The sequence below is a fragment of the Rutidosis leptorrhynchoides genome, chromosome 3 (assembly GCF_046630445.1).
Source record: "Rutidosis leptorrhynchoides isolate AG116_Rl617_1_P2 chromosome 3, CSIRO_AGI_Rlap_v1, whole genome shotgun sequence".
Taxonomy (NCBI): Eukaryota; Viridiplantae; Streptophyta; class Magnoliopsida; order Asterales; family Asteraceae; genus Rutidosis; species Rutidosis leptorrhynchoides.
In genome coordinates, this window is record NC_092335.1 from 515,512,813 (window position 1) to 515,522,231 (window position 9,419).

Sequence of the window (9,419 nt, forward strand, 5' to 3'; positions counted from 1 at the left end):
AGTTTCATAAAATCAAGAATATTTCAAGTTTGCTAGCTCACTTCCAATCTTGTAAGGTGATCATCCAACCTCAAGAAATCTTTGTTTCTTACAGTAGGTTATCATTCTAATACCAGGTAATAATCATATTCAAACTTTGGTTCAATTTCTATAACTATAACAATCTTATTTCAAATGATGATCTTACTTGAACTTGTTTTCGTGTCATGATTTTGCTTCAAGAACTTTGAGCCATCCAAGGATCCATTGAAGCTAGATCCATTTTTCTCTTTTCCAGTAGGTTCATCCAAGGAACTTAAGGTAGTAATGATGTTCATAACATCATTCGATTCATACATATAAAGCTTTCTTATTCGAAGGTTTAAACTTGTAATCACTAGAACATAGTTTAGTTAATTCTAAACTTGTTCGCAAACAAAAGTTAATCCTTCTAACTTGACTTTTAAAATCAACTAAACACATGTTCTATATCTATATGATATGCTAACTTAATGATTTAAAACCTGGAAACACGAAAAACACCGTAAAACCGGATTTACGCCGTCGTAGTAACACCGCGGGCTGTTTTGGGTTAGTTAATTAAAAACTATGATAAACTTTGATTTAAAAGTTGTTATTCTGAGAAAATGATTTTTATTATGAACATGAAACTATATCCAAAAATTATGGTTAAACTCAAAGTGGAAGTATGTTTTCTAAAATGGTCATCTAGACGTCGTTCTTTCGACTGAAATGACTACCTTTACAAAAACGACTTGTAACTTATTTTTCCGACTAGAAACCTATACTTTTTTTGTTTAGATTCATAAAATAGAGTTCAATATGAAACCATAGCAATTTGATTCACTCAAAACGGATTTAAAATGAAGAAGTTATGGGTAAAACAAGATTGGATAATTTTTCTCATTTTAGCTACGTGAAAATTGGTAACAAATCTATTCCAACCATAACTTAATCAACTTGTATTATATATTATGTAATCTTGAGATACCATAGACACGTATACAATGTTTCGACCTATCATGTCGACACATCTATATATATTTCGGAACAACCATAGACACTCTATATGTGAATGTTGGAGTTAGCTATACAGGGTTGAGGTTGATTCCAAAATATATATAGTTTGAGTTGTGATCAATACTGAGATACGTATACACTGGGTCGTGGATTGATTCAAGATAATATTTATCGATTTATTTCTGTACATCTAACTGTGGACAACTAGTTGTAGGTTACTAACGAGGACAGCTGACTTAATAAACTTAAAACATCAAAATATATTAAAAGTGTTGTAAATATATTTTGAACATACTTTGATATATATGTATATATTGTTATAGGTTCGTGAATCAACCAGTGGCCAAGTCTTACTTCCCGACGAAGTAAAAAATCTGTGAAAGTGAGTTATAGTCCCACTTTTAAAATCTAATATTTTTGGGATGAGAATACATGCAGGTTTTATAAATGATTTACAAAATAGACACAAGTACGTGAAACTACATTCTATGGTTGAATTATCGAAATCGAATATGCCCCTTTTTATTAAGTCTGGTAATCTAAGAATTAGGGAACAGACACCCTAATTGACGCGAATCCTAAAGATAGATCTATTGGGCCTAACAAACCCCATCCAAAGTACCGGATGCTTTAGTACTTCGAAATTTATATCATATCCGAAGGGTGTCCCGGAATGATGGGGATATTCTTATATATGCATCTTGTTATTGTCGGTTACCAGGTGTTCACCATATGAATGATTTTTATCTCTATGTATGGGATGTGTATTGAAATATGAAATCTTGTGGTCTATTGTTACGATTTGATATATATAGGTTAAACCTATAACTCACCAACATTTTTGTTGACGTTTTAAGCATGTTTATTCTCAGGTGATTATTAAGAGCTTCCGCTGTCGCATACTTAAATAAGGACAAGATTTGGAGTCCATGCTTGTATGATATTGTGTAAAAACTGCATTCAAGAAACTTATTTTGTTGTAACATATTTGTATTGTAAACCATTATGTAATGGTCGTGTGTAAACAGGATATATTAGATTATCATTATTTGATAATCTACGTAAAGCTTTTTAAACCTTTATTGATGAAATAAAGGTTATGGTTTGTTTAAAAATGAATGCAGTCTTTGAAAAACGTCTCATATAGAGGTCAAAACCTCGCAACGAAATCAATTAATATGGAACGTTTTTAATCAATAAGAACGGGACATTTCAGTTGGTATCCGAGCGTTGGTCTTAGAGAACCAGAAAATTTGCATTAGTGTGTCTTATCGAGTTTGTTAGGATGCATTAGTGAGTCTGGACTTCGACCGTGTTTTCTTTAAAAATGATTGCTTAACATTTTTGTTGGAAACTATATATTTTTAACATATGAATATTATGTGATATATTAATCTCTTAACGTGTTTGATATTATGTGATAGATGTCTACCTCTAGAACAAGTCCCATTGACTCACCTAATAATAATGAAGAGTCAAATGTAAATTGGAATAATTTGTGGACTGATTCACAAGTTCCCGAAGAGGAACCGGAAGAAGAGTCGGAACCGGAAGAAGAATCGGAACCGGAAGAAGAATCGGAACCGGATGAAGAAATAGAACCGGTGGGGGAAATAATAAAACGGTTAAGTAAAAGAAAATCCTCAACCAACCGACCAAAGTTAATTATGGTCAATGGTGTTTCCGCCAAGGAAGCAAAATATTGGGAGGATTACCAATTCTCCGATGAATCGGATTCCGACGAGAATTCCGATGATGTTATAGAAATTACCCCAACTGAATTTAAAAAGGCAAAAGAAAATAATAAGGGAAAGGGCATAAAAATAGAGAAATCTAATTCCAACCCCGATGAACTTTATATGTATCGTCAACCCCCGAAGTCCTTAAGTTGTAACAATGACCCGGGAACCTCTAAACCACCAGGTTTTTCTAAACCAATGTGGACAACGACGGTTCGTATTAGGGGAACATCATATATCCCTAGAAACTTGGCAAAACGAACCAAAACCGAAGAAGAAGAAACGAGCGAGTCGGAATAAGATAGTTGTATTCGTGTGGTGTAATATATGGAATATAGTGTTCTTATGCTTTATGATATATGTAAAAATTGCTTGTATTAATAAGTGTTTTTTTTATGAATCTAACTCTTGTCTATTTTACAGTTTAAAAATACAAAATGGATAGACAACCCAATATTTTAAGAGACCTACCCGGAGACATGATTGATGAAATCTTGTCTAGAGTCGGCCAGAATTCTTCGGCACAACTATTTAAGGCGAGATCAGTTTGTAAGACATTCGAAGAACGTTCCAAGAATGTCTTGGTTTATAAGAGACTTTCGTTTGAAAGATGGGGGATATCACATTGGGAAACCCATAAGTTACGATGTGTTTACTTTGACGCATATATTGCGGGGAACCCAAATGCTATTTTACGCAACGGGTTAAGAAATTATTTTGACTCAATATATCCGAATATTGGACTTCGTGATTTAGAAAAAGCGGCTAACATGCAACATAAAGAAGCATGTTATGCTTACGGATTAGTAATGTTCGCTTCTCACCAAAGTGAGAACAAGAACATCGGGCTACAACTATTAAACAAAACGTTTCCACAAGTGACGGAGTCGGTAATTGGGGTAAGAAATGAGGTTTTTAGATTATTACGGGACTGTTGGACATTACGTAACCCTCGTCCCTTTGATGACGTTACAACACGCTGTCTTATCAACGGCCATAACGGTTATGTTGCACAAGACCAAGGATGGGAAGTAGTCCTAGTAAAACCAGAATGCATGACTTGTTTCTGGACGTATGAATTACGTGTATTTATTGCCTTTGCTGAACGAATTGTGTACTAGCTAGAATTGTCTTCACAACTATCTTGTATCAAAGTTATTGTGTGCTATATTTCATGCTTTATGTAAAATAAGCGGTATTGTAAGTTTGTAAAATATTGTATAAAAGTTTGAACGCGAAATATTATTATAATCAGTTTTTCATATAGAATGGTAGTAGTTGAATTGTATATTAGCTACTAAGTATGAACTTAACGGGTAGGTACTACCCGAATTTAAACTTATAAAACGCTAATATGAAGAAAAAGCTTTTATAAATGAGTTCATATTATGCTACGAAATACTATTAACTACTCTTAATATTCTGTATGATTAACTTGTTCCATTTAACTATTTTGAAGGAAATGGCACCGACTACTCGACACACCGTGAATATGAATGAAGAGGAATTCCGTACTTTTCTAGCTTCAAACATAGCCGCAGTACAGGCTGCGCTACATACCAACAATAACCTTGGATCTAGCAGTACAGGAAATCGTGTAGGATGCACCTACAAAGAATTCACCGCCAGCAAACCTTTGGAATTTGATGGAACTGAAGGACCGATCGGATTGAAACGGTGGACCGAGAAGGTTGAATCGGTGTTTGCCATAAGTAAGTGTACTGAAGAGGACAAAGTGAAGTACGCTACGCATACCTTCACAGGTTCTGCGTTAACATGGTGGAATACCTATCTAGAGCAAGTGGGACAAGATGATGCGTACGCACTACCGTGGTCAGCATTCAAGCACTTGATGAACGAGAAGTACCGTCCCAGAACCGAGGTCAATAAGCTCAAGACAGAACTTAGAGGGTTACGAACCCAAGGATTTGATATTACCACGTACGAAAGACGATTCACAGAATTGTGCCTATTGTGTCCGGGAGCATTCGAAGATGAGGAAGAGAAGATCGACGCGTTTGTGAAAGGATTACCGGAAAGAATCCAAGAAGATATAAGTTCACACGAGCCCGCCTCCATACAACAGGCATGTAGAATGGCTCACAAACTAGTGAACCAGATTGAAGAAAGAATTAAAGAACAGACTGCTGAAGAGGCCAATGTGAAGCAAGTCAAAAGAAAGTGGGAGGAAAACGGTGATAAGAATCACCAATACAACAACAACAGCAATTACAACAATAATCGCAACAATTATCCCAACAATCGCAACATCAATCGCAACTACAACAAACGGCCCAACAACAACAACAACAACAACAACAACAGTAACTACAACAATCATCCCAACAACAATAATAACCGCAACAACAACAACAATCAGAAGCAACTATGCCAAAGGTGTGAAAAGAATCACTCGGGGTTCTGCACCAAATTTTGCAACAAGTGTAAAAGAAATGGTCATAGCGCGGCGAAGTGTGAGGTCTACGGACCAGGGGTTAATAGAACGAAAGGAACAAATGGTGTCGGAACGAGTAATGGCGGAGCAAGTAGTGTCGGAGCAAGTTATGCCAATGTAGTTTGTTATAAATGTGGAAAACCAGGCCACATTATTAGAAATTGCCCGAACCAGGAGAACACGAATGGACAAGGCCGTGGAAGAGTTTTCAATATTAATGCGGTAGAGGCACAGGAAGACCCGGAGCTTGTTACGGGTACGTTTCTTATTGACAATAAATCTGCTTACGTTTTATTTGATTCGGGTGCGGATAGAAGCTATATGAGTAGAGATTTTTGTGCTAAATTAAGTTGTCCATTGACGCCTTTGGATAGTAAATTTTTACTCGAATTAGCAAATGGTAAATTAATTTCAGCAGATAATATATGTCGGAATCGAGAAATTAAACTGGTTAGCGAAACATTTAAGATTGATTTGATACCAGTAGAGTTAGGGAGTTTTGATGTGATAATCGGTATGGACTGGTTGAAAGAAGTGAAAGCGGAGATCGTTTGTTACAAAAATGCAATTCGCATTATACGAGAAAAAGGAAAACCCTTAATGGTGTACGGAGAAAAGGGCAACACGAAGCTACATCTTATTAGTAATTTGAAGGCACAAAAACTAATAAGAAAAGGTTGCTATGCTGTTCTAGCACACGTTGAGAAAGTACAAACTGAAGAAAAGAGCATCAATGATGTTCCCATTGCAAAAGAATTTCCCGATGTATTTCCGAAAGAATTACCGGGATTACCCCCACATCGATCCGTTGAATTTCAAATAGATCTTGTACCAGGAGCTGCACCAATAGCTCGTGCTCCTTACAGACTCGCACCCAGCGAGATGAAAGAACTGCAAAGCCAATTACAAGAACTTTTAGAGCGTGGTTTCATTCGACCAAGCACATCACCGTGGGGAGCTCCTGTTTTGTTTGTCAAGAAGAAAGATGGTACATACAGGTTGTGTATCGACTACCGAGAGTTGAACAAACTTACCATCAAGAACCGCTACCCACTACCGAGAATCGACGACTTATTTGATCAACTACAAGGCTCGTCTGTTTATTCAAAGATTGACTTACGTTCCGGGTATCATCAAATGCGGGTGAAAGAAGATGATATTCCAAAGACTGCTTTCAGAACACGTTACGGTCATTACGAGTTTATGGTCATGCCGTTTGGTTTAACTAATGCACCAGCTGTGTTCATGGACCTTATGAACCGAGTGTGTGGACCATACCTTGACAAGTTTGTCATTGTTTTCATTGATGACATACTTATTTACTCAAAGAATGACCAAGAACACGGTGAACATTTGAGAAAAGTGTTAGAAGTATTGAGGAAGGAAGAATTGTACGCTAAGTTTTCAAAGTGTGCATTTTGGTTGGAAGAAGTTCAATTCCTCGGTCACGTAGTGAACAAAGAAGGTATTAAGGTGGATCCGGCAAAGATAGAAACTGTTGAAAAGTGGGAAACCCCGAAAACTCCGAAACACATACGCCAGTTTTTAGGACTAGCTGGTTACTACAGAAGGTTCATCCAAGACTTTTCCAGAATAGCAAAACCCTTGACTGCATTAACGCATAAAGGGAAGAAATTTGAATGGAATGATGAACAAGAGAAAACGTTTCAGTTATTGAAGAAAAAGCTAACTACGGCACCTATATTGTCATTGCCTGAAGGGAATGATGATTTTGTGATTTATTGTGACGCATCAAAGCAAGGTCTCGGTTGTGTATTAATGCAACGAACGAAGGTGATTGCTTATGCGTCTAGACAATTGAAGATTCACGAACAAAATTATACGACGCATGATTTGGAATTAGGCGCGGTTGTTTTTGCATTAAAGACTTGGAGGCACTACTTATATGGGGTCAAAAGTATTATATATACCGACCACAAAAGTCTTCAACACATATTTAATCAGAAACAACTGAATATGAGGCAGCGTAGGTGGATTGAATTATTGAATGATTACGATTTTGAGATTCGTTACCACCCGGGGAAGGCAAATGTGGTAGCCGATGCCTTGAGCAGGAAGGATAGAGAACCCATTCGAGTAAAATCTATGAATATAATGATTCATAATAACATTACTACTCAAATAAAGGAGGCGCAACAAGGAGTTTTAAAAGAGGGAAATTTAAAGGATGAAATACCCAAAGGATCGGAGAAACATCTTAATATTCGGGAAGACGGAACCCGGTATAGGGCTGAAAGGATTTGGGTACCAAAATTTGGAGATATGAGAGAAATGGTACTTAGAGAAGCTCATAAAACCAGATACTCAATACATCCTGGAACGGGGAAGATGTACAAGGATCTCAAGAAACATTTTTGGTGGCCGGGTATGAAAGCCGATGTTGCTAAATACGTAGGAGAATGTTTGACGTGTTCTAAGGTCAAAGCTGAGCATCAGAAACCATCAGGTCTACTTCAACAACCCGAAATCCCGGAATGGAAATGGGAAAACATTACCATGGATTTCATCACTAAATTGCCAAGGACTGCAAGTGGTTTTGATACTATTTGGGTAATAGTTGATCGTCTCACCAAATCAGCACACTTCCTACCAATAAGAGAAGATGACAAGATGGAGAAGTTAGCACGACTGTATTTGAAGGAAGTCGTCTCCAGACATGGAATACCAATCTCTATTATCTCTGATAGGGATGGCAGATTTATTTCAAGATTCTGGCAGACATTACAGCAAGCATTAGGAACTCGTCTAGACATGAGTACTGCCTATCATCCACAAACTGATGGGCAGAGCGAAAGGACGATACAAACGCTTGAAGACATGCTACGAGCATGTGTTATTGATTTCGGAAACAGTTGGGATCGACATCTACCGTTAGCAGAATTTTCCTACAACAACAGCTACCATTCAAGCATTGAGATGGCGCCGTTTGAAGCACTTTATGGTAGAAAGTGCAGGTCTCCGATTTGTTGGAGTGAGGTGGGGGATAGACAGATTACGGGTCCGGAGATTATACAAGAAACTACCGAGAAGATCATCCAAATTCAACAACGGTTGAAAACCGCCCAAAGTCGACAAAAGAGCTACGCTGACATTAAAAGAAAAGATATAGAATTTGAAATTGGAGAGATGGTCATGCTTAAAGTTTCACCTTGGAAAGGCGTTGTTCGATTTGGTAAACGAGGGAAATTAAATCCAAGGTATATTGGACCATTCAAGATTATTGATCGTGTCGGACCAGTAGCTTACCGACTTGAGTTACCTCAACAACTCGCGGCTGTACATAACACTTTCCACGTCTCGAATTTGAAGAAATGTTTTGCTAAAGAAGATCTCACTATTCCGTTAGATGAAATCCAAATCAACGAAAAACTCCAATTCATCGAAGAACCCGTCGAAATAATGGATCGTGAGGTTAAAAGACTTAAGCAAAACAAGATACCAATTGTTAAGGTTCGATGGAATGCTCGTAGAGGACCCGAGTTCACCTGGGAGCGTGAAGATCAGATGAAGAAGAAATACCCGCATCTATTTCCAGAAGATTCGTCAACACCTTCAACAGCTTAAAATTTCGGGACGAAATTTATTTAACGGGTAGGTACTGTAGTGACCCGAACTTTTCCATGTTTATATATATTAATTGAGATTGATGTTTACATGATTAAATGTTTCCAACATGTTAAGCAATCAAACTTGTTAAGACTTGATTAATTGAAATAGGTTTCATATAGACAATTGACCACCCAAGTTGACCGGTGATTCACGAACGTTAAAACTTGTAAAAAAACTATATGATGACTTATATATGGTTATATATATAGTTAAAATGATATTATGATAAGTAAACATATCATTAATTATATTAACAATGAACTACATATGTAAAAACAAGACTACTAACTTAATGATTTTGAAACGAGACATATATGTAACGTTTATCGTTGTAACGACATTTAATGTATATATATCATATTAAGAGATATTCGTACATCATAATATCATGATAATATAATAATTTAAAATCTCTTTTGTTATTATAAACATTGGGTTAACAACATTTAACAAGATCGTTAACCTAAAGGTTTCAAAACAACACTTACATGTAACGACTAACGATGACTTAACGACTCAGTTAAAATGTATATACATGTAGTGTTTTAATATGTATTTATACACTTTTGAAAGAC